Source organism: Neophocaena asiaeorientalis, unplaced genomic scaffold, assembly GCF_003031525.2.
Source record: "Neophocaena asiaeorientalis asiaeorientalis breed wild unplaced genomic scaffold, Neophocaena_asiaeorientalis_V1.1 scaffold1091, whole genome shotgun sequence".
NCBI classification, from domain to species: domain Eukaryota; kingdom Metazoa; phylum Chordata; class Mammalia; order Artiodactyla; family Phocoenidae; genus Neophocaena; species Neophocaena asiaeorientalis.
Genome location: NW_020175444.1, coordinates 211135 through 227665, shown reverse-complemented (window position 1 = coordinate 227665; position 16531 = coordinate 211135). Strand labels below are relative to the sequence as shown.

The window sequence follows — 16531 nt, the reverse complement described above, 5'->3', positions numbered from 1 at the left end:
GGCGCAGTGGTTGAGAGTCCACCTGCCGATGCAGGGTAAAAAAAAAAAAAAAAAGTCGGGTGAACAACAAGTGTTGATAAGACTGTAGAGAAACTGGAACACTCATACACGGCTGACGGGGATGTAAAAGGGTATAGCCACTTTGGAAAACAGTCTGGCAGTTCCTCAAACAATCAAGCATCGAGTTACCATATGACCCAGCAATTGCAACCCTAGGTAACAACCCCAAGAGATATTAAAACATATGTCCACACAGAAACTTGCATACAAATGTCATAGCAGAATTATTCAAAGCAGCAAAAAGGTGGAAACAACCCAAATATCCATCAACAGACAAATGGATAAACCAAATGTGATGCAATCATACAATGGAATATTATTTGTGCATAAGAAGGAATGAAGCACTGACATATGCTATATATGGATGAAGCTTGTAAACAAAAGAAGAAAAGAAGCTAGTCACAAAAGACCACATATTATATGTTTCCATTTGTATGAAATGTCCAGAATTGAAACCTATAGAAACAGAAAGTAGATGAGTGGTTGCATAGGGAAGCAACCAGGTTATTAGGAGCATAACAGCTAAAGAATATGGGGTTCATCTCAAATCGATGAAAAGGTTCTAAACTTGACTATGGAGATGGTTGCACATATGTGAATGTACTAAAAATCATTTAATTGTACACTTTAAATGGGAGAATTGTATGGTATGTGAATTACAGTTCAATAGAGCTATGTCTTATAAAAGGAGAAAACGTTAGATTTCAAGGACTGAGTACAAAAAGGAATGTAAGGTATCTCATTAATTAATTTTTTTTTTTTGGCTGCGTTGGGTCTTCGTTGCTGTACACAGGCTTTCTCTAGTTGCAGCAAGAGGGGGCTACTCTTCGTTGCAGTGCACAGGCTTCTCATTTTGGTGGTTCCTCTTGTTGTAGAGCACGGGCTCTAGGCGTGTGGGTTTCAGTAGTTGTGGCACACGGGCTCAGTAGTCATGGCTCACAGGCTCTAGAGCGCAGGCTCAGTAGTTGTGGCACACGGGCTTAGTTACTCTGCGGCACGTGGGATCTTCCCAGACCAGGGCTCGACCCCATGTCCCCTGCATAACCACTGTGCCACCAGGGAAGTCCCTCATTAATTAGTTTTAACATTGATTATATTTTGAGACGATAATGTTCCAAGTTGATAAAATATATTATTAAAATTAATTTCACTTGTTTCTTTTCACTTTTTTTAAACATGACTACTTGAAAATTCAAAATGACATGTGACCCACATTATATTTCTATTGGATGGTGCTGTTTTAGAGATCTTACTTAAAAGACAAACTCTCTGAGCCTCAATTTCCTCATTCTTTATGAAGCAGTTATAATAGTACTGACCTCACAGGGCTGTGGCAGGGATTAAATGAGATAATGGTTTTAGAGAATTTAGCATGTGAACCTTAGCTCTTATTTTAAATGTTGGGTCTTTTTATCAAGGAAGCCCCTGGGTATTACCGAATACAGCCATCATATCAAAAACCTCTAGCAGAAACTGTGAATTTATTTTACTATCATAAACTTATTTTTAGAACTAAAAGGGATCTTAGAAACTACCGCATCCAAGAATTGCCAATTGTCATCTTGCAGATTTATTGTTTAGACCACACCATGGTTTTTAGAAATTGAATCTGAATATCTTTATTGTGAGACTGTGCTCTCCACTTGGCCACAGGCCCAACCACTCCCAATTCCCTTGGCAGAGCCTTACATTTGGGTCACCTCTTTGGTGCTGAAGGCATCTGAGTTTGGACTTCGTCTTCAACTGGTCCAAGCCCCTCACTTATCTGCTGAAGAAACGGCAGCCCATGGAGGAGGACACTCAGCGGGTAGGTGCAGAACCAGGACTATAATTCAGTCTGCAGAGAGCCAGGCCAGACCTCCTCCATACTCACCAACGTGTGGAAGATCCTGACTGAGGGGGCAGGAACACAAGATGTCCAGCTGTTGTTAGAACATGCAACCCTTGGAGGCCTTGGTGGGACTGTGAGTTGTTCTTTAGTTTACCACTGGAGCAAATCAATCATTACTGTAGGCTATGATAACTTTACTGGAAACCAGTGGGTCATTCTGGTGGGAAGAGAGAGAAGATGGTACCTGGAAATCAATACTTCCAAATAGCCTGGTCTAAGATGCCCCAAATCCAGCCCTCAGTAAGTCTGCCAACTAGCCCTCCCTGCACCATTATTTCCTTCCTCACATTTGTTTAGCAAATCAACAAAACTTAACAAAGCTCAATCATTTGATTCCCAGAGTAAACCCACTGAGAAAAAGGTGACCTGGAATAATTATTTCTATTTTATTTTTGAGGAGACTGGACCGACAAGAGGTCAGAAATTGTAGCATGAAGCAAGGACCCAAAGATTTCCCAAAGTTCACTCCATGCATATTTTGTTTTTACCATATCCAAATGCCATTTTGTGGGGTTTTTTTTAAATGGGCACTTACTAATTTTCTTAAGTCAATTGATACTGAGAAGAAATTTTACTTCATTACCTGAAATAGAAAACCATCACTTGCCAAAAATAGATTAATAAATACAATGTAAAATTCTAATCAGAAACCGTTGCCTGGAGAGCTTTTAAAAGTCCCAATGCCCAGGCCATACCCCCGGACCTACTAAAACAGAATTCCGGCAGAGGGAGGAGGAGAAGACCAGGCAAAAGTAATTTTTCTTTTTTTTTTTTTTTTGGCGGTACGCGGGCCTCTCACTGTTGTGGCCTCTCCCATTGCAGAGGACAGGCTCCGGACGCGCAGGTTCAGCGGCCATGGCTCACGGGCCCAGCCGCTCCGCGGCATGTGGGATCTTCCCGGACCGGGGCACGAACCCGTGTCCCCTGCATCGGCAGGCGGACTCTCAACCACTGCGCCACCAGGGAAGCCCCCAAAAGTAATTTTTAAAGCTCTTTTCAAGAAATAGCAGTGTGAGCCAAGGATGAGACCCTCTAGAATTGATACTTCTGCCTTCTAAAACCTCTGCACCTGAGGCCCGCTCTCTGTTAAAGAGACCAACAAGTGGTGGAGAGGCATTAAAGACACATCTAGCCCCAAACTGAGACCTCCTCCTCGATGCCTTCAGAAAAACTATGAAATGGAAAAACGTTATCATTTGTGATTTGTAACTGTTTAATGGGTTGTTCCCTTACAGTCTAAAATTACCTCACACAGCACTTGCCCTTTGGAAAACACGGGACCGGTGGTCTAGTTTCTATTTCTGTGCGTGTTCCACTCCCACTTCCCAGCCAAAGACTCCATCAAGGTAATTCTGGAGAACCCCTACTCACCTCTGTCTGTTCTCCAGCAGGGACTCCAAATGACTGCACTTACATCACACTTTCAGGCCCATCTTTCTATTTCAAAATGAATCCGTCCAGCAGTTCACATTAGAAAACCTTAAGGCAAAACCACATCTCTGTCTTCTTTCATTTCCTCCCAAGAAGCCCCTCATTTTCACCCAGGAATATCTGGCCCTGGAGATGGTTTAAGTCAGCTGTGCCCTTTTGGATCTTAAATGGAAGTATCAGCAGGAGAGATGGTGCAGAAAGCCACAAGACTTGCAGAGGGGCTTCTGCTATTCAGTTTCTTTTTCTCCCTTCATCTCTGAACACACACAAGCACTCAATGTCAACCTGTCCTGATCAAGGGATGAGTCTAGAATGAAAGCTGGACTTTTGAGTGGAGACTCCTGATCTCCAAGACGTTTCCTCTTCTGGCCTGGGCAGCACCCCTAGAACTGGGTACCTGGCTGCACAGACTCAGGTTTGCAGAGCTGCCCCCAGAGGACAGCATGGCCTCAAGAGCAGGCAGCTTGGTTCACAGACAGAAAATTGAACAAAGCTCTGATCTCCTCACTGCCTATATTTAAAACTCAAATGCTGACACACTACCACCAGCTGAACCCTTCTCTCCTGTTTCCCTTAGAGCCTATGATCCAGCCTCCAGGTCTCCTCCCTGATTCTCTATCCCAAAGCTGCAAAGCTCCTGCTATGTCCGTAAGTCTAAAATGTCCTTCTGCTCCATCCCCACCTGTCCAAAGCCCACCCACCCTCAAGGCTGATTGCAAATGTCACCTCCTCCATGAAGCCTGAGATGACTTCTCCAGCCAAATAATAATAATAATAGAATTAATAATAATAATAATAGCTAGCATTTATCAAGCGCTTGCTATTGGCAGGCACTAAGCTAAGAGCTCACGTTTGATCTTGACCAAATCATACACTAGACAGTATCTCATTATCCCTGCCCTGCCATTTTCTATCTCTGTGACATCTGTCAAGTTACTTTTTCTCTCTATGCCTCATTTTCCTCAGACATCAGTGGGGATTATAATGTATCTTCCTCATAATGTTGTTGTGACAATAAAATAAATTAATGCACATAAAGCATGACACATGGTTTTTACTCAGCAAGTAGCATTAGTTCTTGTAAGAACATTACAAGAAGTAAATAATAATGCGTTAGTATTATCCGCATTTTACAGGTGAGGAAACCAAGGTACAGAGAGTTTAGGGTAAACAGCCCACGTTCAGTGAAGAGCAAGAATTTTACTTCTCTCTCTGGTCCTAAATTGGGCTTTGTTCATAGTGCTCAACTGTTCTCGTCAATTATTTGCATACCTGTCTGCTGTCATCTTTCCAGCTTCATTGTTTCACTTTTCCTCCTGTGGACACTAAACTCCAGGGTAGAACAAATGGGTGTCTCCTAGACACTGGGCCCCTGCATTTTTCTAGCGCATTTTCCTAGCCCTCCCCGACTGACCCTCTTCTCCTTGTAACAGTACAGCCTCTCCTTCAAATCTACTGTGACTCCTCCTCCTTCATGTAATCTTGCCTTCAACCTCCCAAGTGGGCGTGGTCTCTCCACCCCTTCTGTTCCCCTAGCGGTTCATTTGGACTTTGAGCCTTCTCTCATCCTGTCCTGTTTAATAGACATCTGAGCCCTTGGCTTATTTCCACCGCTAAACTGTAAACTCCTTATGAAAAGGGATTAGGGACTTCCCTGGTGGAGCACTGGTTAAGACTCCCTTATCCCAATGCAGGGGGCTGGCCAGGGTTTGATCCCTGGTCAGGGAACTAGATCTCACGTGCATGCCACAACTAAGAGTTCACATGCCACAACTAAGGAGCCAGTTAGCCGCAACTAAGGAGCTCACCTGCCGCAACTAAGATGCTCACCTGCCGCAACTAAGACCCAGCACAACCAAATAAATAAATATTTTTTTAAAAAGAAAAAGAAAAGGGATTTACCCTCAACCAAACAATACACTAGGAATTCAATAAAAGTTTCATGGATGAAGGAATGGCTGAATAAATAAATAAATAAATGCACTTGTTTTCATGTTTCCTTGGAGAGGATCCCTAGCTTCCTGGATGTGTTTGGTATCTGCATTGCATAGAAAACACTTTTGTCCTGAGCATTTTGAAGAGGAGATAATTGTTCATTCATCATATTTTTCATGTGGACCAAGGAGATATCAAGAGAAGTTGTATTCACTATGATTCCTAGTGTAGAATTCTGAGCTGTATTATACCTTGGCAAGTCTTAAGCACCCTTTCCAGAGGTTACAATCAGTCAGTACAGTCAAATTCCACCCCTAGACATGTTTGTTGTAGTGATTACAATATTATTTTTAAAACTGAATTGAGGTATAGCCACTTTGGAAGACAGTTTGACAGTTTCTCATAAAACTAAACATACTCTTGGGCTTCCCTGGTGGCGCAGTGGTTGAGAATCTGCCTGCCAATGCCGGGGACGCGGGTTCGAGCCCTGGTCTGGGAAGATTCCACATGCCGTGGAGCAACTAGGCCCATGAGCCACAAGTACTGAGCCTGCGCGTCTGGAGCCTGTGCTCCGCAACAAGAGAGGCCACGATAGTGAGAGGCCCGTGCACCGCGATGAAGAGTGGCCCCCGCTCGCCGCAACTGGAGACAGCCCATGCACAGAAACGAAGACCCAACGCAGCCAAAAATAAAATATAAATTAATTAATTAATTTAAATAAAAAAAGAGTAGCTCCTGCTCTCCACTAGAGGAAGCATGCACGCAGCGGCGAAGACCCAACGCAGCCAAAAATAAAATATAAATAAACATACTCTTACTATACAAGCCAGCAATCATGCTCCTTGGTATCTATCCAAAGGAGTTGAAACCTTATGTCCACACAAAAACCTGCAAATGGTTTTTATAAAGTTTACAGCAGCTCTATTCATAGTTGCCAAAGATGTCTTTCAGTAGATTAATAGATAAACTATGGTATATCTAGACAATGGAATATTATTCAGCACTAAAAAGCAATGAACTATCAAATAATGAAAAGACACAAAGGAACTTTAGATGCATATTTACAAAGTGAAAGAAGCCAGCCTGAAAAGGCTACATACTGTATGATTTCAACTACATAACATTCTGGTAAAAGCAAAATTATGAAGACAGTAAAAAGATCAGTGGCTGCCAGGAGTTGAGGAGGGGAGGGATGAATAGGTAGAGGGCAGAGGATTTTTAGGACAGTGAAAACACTCCACATGATACCACAATTATGGGTACATGTCATTACAGATTTGTCTAAACCGACAGAACGTACAATGCCAAGAGTGAACTCTAATGTAAATTATGGGCTCTGAATGATAATGACATGTCAACGTAGGTTCATCAGTTTTAACAAAGGTACCACTCTGATGGGGATGCTGATAATGGGGGAAGCTGTGCATGTGGGGGGGGCAGGGGGTTTATGTGAAATCTCTGTACCTTCCCCTCAATTTTGCTGTAAACCTTAAACTGATATTAAAAATGAAGTCTAAATTTTGAAAAATTGAATTTGAATGCATTTAGATGGGACATGACTGTCCTAGTATTCTGATGTCTCCAGGACCATCCAGAACCATATACACGGCACCCTTCACTTTCCTGCGTCCCCTGCATCGGCAGGCGGACTCTCAACCACTGCACCACCAGGGAAGCCCTGTTTACCTTTTCTACCTGGCTCCTAAAAGCCCTAGATTTTGTCATCCTGCAAGTTTAGGCTAATAAAGGGTCTTTACTTCAAGCCTTAACTCCAAAAAGTTCCAATAGAACAATGAGATCATCTCAACAAAGACAGAATACAATATTCAGGACTTCCCTGGTGGTCCAATGGTTAAGAATCGGTCCTGCAATGCAGGGGACGCCGGTTCGATCCCTGGTCTGGGAAATAAGATCCCACATGCCGTGGAGCAACTAAGCCTGCACACTAAAACTACTGAGCCTGCGCACTCTGGAGCCCGTGTGCCACAACTAGAGAGAAGCCCACACACCACAATGAAGAGCCCATGCACCTCAACGAACGATCTCACGTGGGGCAACTAAGACCCGACTCAGACAAAAAATAAATAAATATTTTAAAATAAATAAATACAATTTTCAAGTGGATATTGAAGAAAATGAGATATGAGCATCTGGAACTGTAATCAAGGACTATCTTGGTGTGTTTGTTAGTTTTATGACCAAGTACCCTGAGAGCTCTTGCAACTTTCAGAAGTGCCTGAGTATTCACTGGGAAATATTTTTATAAGTTATTAATCAACAGCACCAATTCTGTGCTCAACATTGTTCTAAAGATTGAAAGACTTACAAGAGAAAGAGAAAATAGGCATCTTGACTCAAAGGACCTTATAATCTATTTATCTAGTCCTGGATGACAGGAGTCTCAAAAAAAAACAAGTACTGAATGTCTGTTGTAAACCAGGTCCTGTTCATAGAGCATATGAATCCTCTTTGTTCAGTATCTCCTCCAATCTTCACAACAGCCCTTTGTGGTAGGTACTAGAAAAACCATCCCCATTGTAACATGAGGAAAGTATAGCACAGAAAGATCGAGTACCCTTCCCAACGCCATATAAACAATAAATGGTAGTTGGTGTTTAAGCATCTGGGCTCTTAGAGACCATTACGTTTAACTATGCCCTATATTCCACCTCAAAAGGTAGCACGAGCTTACTTTAAATGTAATATGTAGTGAGGAAAGGTGGCTCCAGTCCAGGTCATCCATGTTTGAAGGGATATATTGCTATTTTCCATCCCCACTCCCAGCCCCCAATAAAGCCATGCTTTTTAAATTTTGTTAATTGACCACTGGAACCACTCTCCATGTGGCAAACCGTGACAAGTCAGTGGATCCAGGAGGGAACCCAGATGACTACACCTTGCAAAGAGAACTTGGACCCTTCAATATGCCAACAAGTGCAAAATTTCCAAGGCTAGGGATTTCCCCCAGGGAAGTATCTCTCTCTCTCTCTGATCATCTACCAGATAGATGGCCTAAGCCAACCTAAGAGCGCTTCTTCATTCAGAGTGGATTTTCTCATGCCTAAAGTGTTGACCAATGAGGACACATTTCACCTCTGAGTGATACTGTGGATTCTCCAGCTGATTTCCTGGGTCCAGCCATCACAAGGATGATATAAGGTTATCTCCATGCAAACTGGTTTCATCAGTGTCTCAACCACCCTGGAAAATTTGCATAAATGATGACATGCAGAAAGAGAAAGTTAAACTGCCTTAAAGTCAACTGGTTCTACTGGCTACTGTTCATTCATTGAAACAACACGGTGCTTATACTGCATCAAGGTTCTGGAGCATTCCAAATACAGGTCTGCTCATCTGCTCACTAATCCTCACACTTTCTCTCAGTCACCAAGAATGGCATCCATCTAAAGAAACAGATGAGGGCTTCCCTGGTGGCGCAGTGGTTGAGAGTCCGCCTGCCGATGCACGGGGCGCGGGCTCGTGCCCCGGTGGGAGGATCCCGCATGCCGCAGAGCGGCTGGGCCCGTGAGCCATGGCCGCTGAGCCTGCGCGTCCGGAGCCTGTGCTCCGCAACTGGAGAGGCCGCAGCAGTGGGAGGCCCGCGTACCCGAAAAAAAAAAAAAAAGAAGAAACAGATGAGAGCAACCAAAGGAATGTGTTGGTAGAGCTAGGTGTTGAATTCCTTTTCTGCATGTTCTATAATCATCTTCTAGCCGGATGTTCCTGACTACGAGGGTCAACGCCCCAAGGCTTAGCCAGTTTAACTGCGGGTTCTGACAACAACCAACCCTTCAGAATCCCGGCATTCATTGCTTCATCAGGGGTCCCCAAATCTCTATTGCACATTGCATACTCATTTCCTCTGTTCAACAGCACATGCTTTCATGCTGTTGCTGAAGATCTGTACTCATTTCTCACCTTTCCCCTCCTCTCCTCTATCCAAAGCAGCCAGGCTGGCTTAGCACTCTGGGGCCACCCCTATTGAATTATGCGCAAATAGGACACAATTTCCAGAAAGGTGGTGATTTTCCTTCCTGGAATTCTCACACATAATATTACTATGTGTTCAAATATGGATTTGAGAAAGGATTTAGCGGCAAAGGAATATATTCGTTCCACAGTCTGAAAGTAATATGTCTATTTCTGTGGTCCCCCAACTGTATACCAAGTCACCCCAAGGCACCATATAAATTCACGGAAGTGCTAGGAGATACTTGAAATTCCCTAAGGGAAACGTGAAATACTCAGCATCTGTTGAACACTGCACCAATTTAGGGTTGTTCAATGTCAACATTATATCATGCTGCATTTCTTTCAATGATGGCATACCTTTGCAAAATCATGTTTTCTGCAGTAACTGTGATAAAAAAAAAAAAAAAAAAAACCAAGTCCCATAAGGAAGTCTGTGGAACAGGAAATAAAGGTGGCAGCGTCTAATCTGATTCCAAAGGTTGAGTTGTTGTCCAGTGCCCAACAGGCATGTGCATCCCTTTAGTAACCAGGTGATTTAACAATGCAATAAAAATAGGATTATTTTCTTTCAATTTATGAGTATCATTTTTTCAAATGACTGCTAAAAAGTTGTTAGGACATAAAGACATTACATTGTTTGGAACTAACTACTTAATAAATGGAACCATTATGTATTTCTTTTGGCCTAAGGGCACCATGAAAAAAATCACTGGGGTACTAAGGGCTCCATAAACTGAGATGGTTTGGAAACCTCTGGTCCAGTCAATAATGCTTTGCAGCTCTCAGGGACCTCATTTGTACCTGATCTTGGTTTGGATGTTGGAGCTGCTTCAGTTCAGTGGCTTTTCTACCTTTTGGTGCTCAAGGTGCCAGTACACAAGGTCTTTGTGATATAGCATCTAGCCCAGGCCTGTCTCAGCCTTGCTGGGCGTCCCTCCTCTCTGTCCTCCATGCTCTGCTCACATTGACCTCCTTTCAGTTCCTCACACACAGCAAGCCCGTTCCCATGATGGAGACGTCTTGCTGGCACGTCTTGCTGCCTCTTATCCTGGTTTACTCTCAGGTCCCATCTTAAATTCCACCTCATCAGAAAGGCCTCCCCTGACCTTTTTTTTTTGGCCACACTGTGCAGCATGTGCGATCCTAGTTCCCTAATACGGGACTGAACCCGTGCCCCCAAGATTTGAAGCACGGAGTCTTAAACACTGGACCACAAGCCTCCCCTGACCTATTACAGTGAGGTCTCCCTGTTAGCCTGTCTCACCCACAGTTCATTTCCCTCATATGATTTTATCCTCTGCATATACATGTTTACCTCTGTGGGGACACAGTCTGTCTGCTCACAGCTGTGTCCACTGAACTTAGCACAGTGACTTAGCACGTAACTGTCATTCAAGAAATCGCTGTGGACATAAAAAGGTGTAGTGGTGACGGCGGGGAAAATGGCGGAAGAGTAAGAGGCGGAGTTCACCTTCCTCCCCACAGATACATCAGAAATACATCTACACGTGGAACAACTCCTACAGAACACCTACTGAACGCTGGCAGAAGACTTCAGACCTCCCAAAAGGCAAGAAACTCCCCACATACCTGGGTAGGGCAAAAGAAAAAAGAATAAACAGAGACAAAAGAATAGGGACGGGACCTGCATCAGTGGGAGGGAGCTGTGAAGGAGGAAAGCTTTCCACACACTAGGAAGCCCCTTCGCGGGCAGAGACTGCGGGAGGCAGAGGGGGGAGCTTCGGCGCCGCGGAGGAGAGCACAGCAACAGGGGTGCAGAGGGCAAAGCGGAGATATTCCCACACAGAGGATCGGTGCCGACCAGCACTCACCGGTCCGAGAGGCTTGTCTGCTCACCCGCCAGGGCGGGCGGGGCTGGGAGGTGAGGCTCGGGCTTCGGTCGGAGTGCAGGGAGAGGACTGGGGTTGGCGGCGTGAACACAGCCTGTGAGGGAGGGAGACACAAGAGGGAAGAGATATGGGAACATATGTATATGTATAACTGATTCACTTTGTTATAAAGCAGAAACTAACACACCATTGTAAAGCAATTATACCACAATAAAGATGTTAAAAAAGAAAAAAGAGTTACCATCTATTGATCCACCTTGTACGCAAAACATAATTCGATCCTGATAGCTCCTCTGAGGTAGGTACTATGAGCATTGCCATCTTCCTCAGATGAGGACACAGAGGCTTAGAGAGTTGAAGGAATTTGCCCAAGATCATCCAGCTAGTAGAACAGAGCTGAGGCCAAAACACAAGACTGTTCAACTCCAGGGTCTGTTTGCTGTGCTGCTTCTTGCTATACTTGAGGATGCTGTTTTTCCTTTTTGCTAAATTTCTCTGGCCTCTCAATGCCTACAGAGTGGTGTTTCATCACCACTGGTGCTTACACCACAAACATGATAATGCCTTACGCATAAATTCATTTGGTTACTAATCACCCACTCAGTGCCTTGCCACATTTTTGTCTTGGCATCATATAACTTTCATGCCTTATCAAGTCTACCCAACATGAGTATAACCTGTTGGTGGCAGTGCCCAAGTCTTACAATTCTATCTCCCAAGGCCTAAAAGAACATGTTTCACCTGGTGAAAAAAACATAAATAAAATTAAGTTTCTGTCTATTTGTTTGTTACATATTCAAGTACAATGACTAAGAGACTATCCCCAAATGTGAAGGGTAAGTTTAGCACAGCCTCACTTGGCTGTGGTATAAGCAATTTCACACTGGGGAGTCCAGGAGCCACCTCAAGAAAGTAAACACATTTAATAACCTTTGTACTATTTGATTTTTTTAAACCAGAAGCATGAGTTATTTTTTTAAAGCACCATCAAAAATAAAGATAGATAAATAGAATTTTTAAACCCAAACATTGGCGAGAAAATGACAGGGCAAGAGACTAGGGTCAATAGTTATCTTCCTGAGCAGACTTCCAGAGCAAGATATAATAACAGCCTAGAAGAATATAAATTCCTATGAATAGAGAAATGAATGTAGCCTGAAATGGGAATTTCAAATCAACAGTCACAATGGGAGATGCACCAAATCACAGGTCCTGATTTTTAGTCATGTTACTTCTTGGTTAGAGGAGTCTGTGTACACCAGGATGAGTAGCAACAGGAATATGCTTTATTAAATGGTGGTTTAACAATTCATCCTACAAATGCAGGGGTGGCCAGCTGATATGCAATAATTGTCTTTTGGTTTGAGTTGATGTAGAAAGGGACCATCAGACAGTAGATGGTAGGGCTTTGCCCCAGATGCCTGCCCTCTCCACCTTTGTCCCATTTTGCCTTGTTCTACCTGTCTCTGATAACTGCAAGACCAGACCAACTGTCTCCACACCTTTCTAGCATAAGCATTTAAACACCTCAGCAATTCTACAGCCCAGGACACACCCACTTCCTTCCAGTTGTCCACACACCCATTCCTTTCACTGGGATTAACATAAAATTGCACTTAGAGAGGAAGAGAAAAAAGATTTCCATATTCAAATTGAAAAATCAATTTCAGAGTGGAATATTTGACTTACTTTGCAGTCAGTCCAGTAGAGCAGGTCAAAGATGCCCACTTGGATGATGAACTTCAGAAGTGACTACATCTGACACCTGCTGCCTTCAAAGCACAGGCCAGGGAGAGAAGGATGACACTATAGAAACGTGATCAGAGTCATTGCTGAAGGGGAGGTGGCTGGTGAAGACATCTTAGTCTCTGTAAAAAGGAAGCTGACTTTAGGGATCTTTTACAAAGCACTAAAACAAAAAATAGGCATTTGAAGGACACTTGAAATAATTGAATGAGATTACTTCAGGCAGTCTTCTGCCTCTAGGAAGCGTCATACCTAGGACAGATGCCTCTCCATCACTACCCATAAAGCATAGCACTTCACAGTGACTTGGCAAATTTCATCCCAGGAGAAGGTTATAATCCAGGAGCACGTTCAATTATATTTGACATACGGATCATGTTCTAACCCAGGTCTGTCTGGCTGTAGAAGTCAAATTCCTAACCACTAAACATTCTGCCTTTTTTGTATATTTCATTCATCTCTTTTTTCAATGACATTTTTCCAACTAGAAAAGTAATACAAGTTCATTGTGGACATATTGGCATATTTAGGAAATCACAAAGAAGGAGACAAAAATCACATACAGTTGTTACCACTCAGATATATAAATATATGGTTAAATTTTTGTCTATAAAATCTTCCAGTCTTTTTTCTGCAAGAACACACATTTCTGAGATGGCAGGTGGGAATTATTGCCAATGCCTTTAAACTCCAAGTGTCCCTTCAAAAGCAGCTGACCATTTGGGGGAAGAAGACTTGGTCCTCATGAGCCACAAAATGGCCATATTTCTTCACTTCATTGGCAGAACTAACCAGTCGGGCTCACCTATGAGACATATTTGACTTGCTGCACTGCCATTTCCACCTCACTGGAGTATCCACTCCTGTGGGATCTGGATCCTTTAACAGCTCAGGGGCAAACCTGACTTGGCTAACACTTTCATTGTACGCCCATCCTCTTTCTCAATGATTGACTCAAGGGGACCAAGCAGACAAGGAGAAGGCCATGGGAGCTTCTGGGACAAATTCTTTGCTCCTAAGAGAGACACCAGAAAAGACAGTCTTTTATTATCCCAGATGCTGTCCTGTGTGGATTAATGCCTGGAATTGAAGAGCCATTTTAGGAGCCTGAGTGAAGCTGGCTGGGGAACAAAGCCTGAAGCGATAGAATATTCTAGATGACCTGTAGGAAGACATAGGAGGCCACCGGACACAAAACAGACTGTCACAAGGAAAGAGCAATTTGCGGAAGAATATGTACAGTATGATCCCATTTAGATAAGGAAGGGAGGGAGGGAGGTAGGGAGGAAGAGGAAAGAAAGGCATAGAAAAGAACCAAGAGTAGACTCTGGAGTAATATACACCAAAGTGTTGGCACTGGTGACCTCTGGGAGCCACGTGAATCAGGGCCTCAACTTTTTATTCTATCTTTATTTGTATGGTTTGAAGTTTTTACAATAGCATGCATACATGTATTGCTTGTGTAATTTTCTAAAAATATTTCAATTGTAAAGAGTATATGTGGCTTCCCCTTTATTTGAAACTTTAGAAGTTCGGAGCATTCTTCTAGGAAAAAAAAGGTTTGTGGTCAAAAACTTCTTCAAGTTATTTTCAGTTTCTAGGGGGATCCTCTCTATCTTACAGCTCAGCACTCCTGCTGTTTGTCAGCAGAGCTTCCTTTCCCACAGGAAAAGCCACAGGGAGATCATGAGCTTTGGTTCAGTTTGCCTGGGGTCAGTGTCTGAATGGTGAAGTGGGACAGGGTGATAAACCTCTTCTATGAAATCAGGACATGGGCATTTGGCTAACATCACCAGAGTGCTGGCTGGCCTTGTAGGGTATCCAGAGATGAGTAATGCATGGGATGTATCTCCAGGCAGTACAGCACGAGGGTTGTGTAACATGTCTCAAAGTGTGGACCACAGTCCCCATGTCAGAATCACCTGCAAACTTGTTAAAATGCAAATTCCTGTGCCCCACTCCGGATCTACTGAGTCACCATCTCTGAGGGTGGGTCCCCCAAACCTGAATTTTTTTCTTATCTGTAGATAAAGTATGAGAACTACTTTCCTCAGAGGGTGAAGTGGCCTCATCAGAATAGGTAGTCAGTCCTCTGGGGCAGAGGTGGTGCAAGTACAGTTTCTTCTTTCTCATCCTGGCTACCTGGATGCTCAGAGCCAAAGTAATGGCCCAACTGTAGTCATGTGGTTTCACTGCATGAGGACGATTAGGAGCCCTAATCCTGGTTCCTCACATGAATTCCCTGACTTCTTTCGTTCCTCTTGCCATCTTCGATGTCCCCTAGTGAGTTACCTGGGACAAGCAGGGTAAATGAATAAATGAGTAAGAGCAGTGCTTTATTAATCACTCAGCCGGATGCTGTGCTAAGTGCATTGCATCGTACCTCATTTAATCTTCACAACAAACCTAAGACCAGGTACTATTATTAATCACACTTTACAGATGTTGGAACTGAGGCATAGAGAAGTTAGGTAATTTTTAGAGCAGGTGCTGGAATCCAGGTCTCTAATTCCAAAGCCTATGTTCTTAAACACCTACTACTTGCCTACTTGGCATTGGTGAACAATGGTGGTCCCACACTCTTCATATAAGACTCACCCTGGGGCTGCAATCTTAGTGGAAAAGCGGGGGCCAAGGCTAACCCTGAAGTTTTTTTTGCATAACTAGCATGCTATTTTTACTTAGATTTTATGTTTCAGATCAATTTTTTAAAATTTTGAAGATGCTTTTATGAGCACATTTTTTTAATGTTTTGTCTTATTTTACATATGTATATATTTACGGAGAGTCACAAAAGGGCTCATCTGTAGTGGTGCTACCATTGTAAATGAATTAGTGGAACTATTTCATGTCAAATTCATTTAAAATTTTCTGTTCAGTAACCGTTGATGATTTGCAGGGGGAAATGAAAGCATTTTTACGGAAAGAACCCCCCCAACTTGGTACATATTTTAATACATATTTAATAGTCTGTGTATCATATAACAACAACAGCAACAACAAAAAGTCAAACTGTGAAAAGGTCCCATCACCTCCTAGCTATACTCCTCAGGGACGCCCACTGTAAAAAGCGCATGCGCGCGCTCTCTCTCTCTCTCTCTCTCTCTCTCTCTCTCTCTCTCACACACACACACACACACACACACACACACACACACAGGATCATACCACCAACATGCAATGCAACCTACTTTGTTCACATAACCATATATCTTAGATATATGACATTTGCCTTGTTGTTTAACTTGAGAAGAACTTCCGTTCCCCCTTCAAGCCTAGAGGGCAGAGGAGACAGGAGAAGGCCCTCTGAGCTGGAGGTAACATCTCCGCCCAAGCCAGAGCTCAAGGCCGGATAACCAGTGGGACTGCCAGCTAAGCGGGCCCTCGCCCTCCCACGGCCCGGACAAATGGCGGGAGGGAGGAAGTGTGCAGCTGCGAAGCTCCGCCGCTCTCGCCCGGGTTCCCCGTTTTCCCCGACTGAGACTGCGAGGAAAGTTAGTGAGGAAATCTGCACCCACCTTAAACCCGGCCGGTCCCAGGAACTTCCCCCGCCGCTGGGACCAAAGGCCGGGATGGAGAAGTCACCAGAGGGCGCGCTCCCGGACCCGGGTCGCCGCGCGGGGACCGCCTCGCTGCAGCGCCCTCT

General features: G+C 43.7%; 1 long non-coding RNA gene across 2 annotated transcripts in view; it reads right to left on the bottom strand.

Moving 5' to 3' along the window:
• The window catches only part of LOC112415193 (uncharacterized), a 60512-nt gene that overhangs the window by 7772 nt on the left and 36209 nt on the right, over positions 1-16531 (bottom strand). For both annotated transcript variants that reach the window (XR_003006293.1, XR_003006292.1), the window contains 2 exons: positions 12829-13007; positions 1934-2108 (listed from right to left, as the gene is read on the bottom strand). This is a non-coding gene — a long non-coding RNA (uncharacterized LOC112415193). The remainder of the gene's footprint in view (positions 1-1933; positions 2109-12828; positions 13008-16531) is intronic.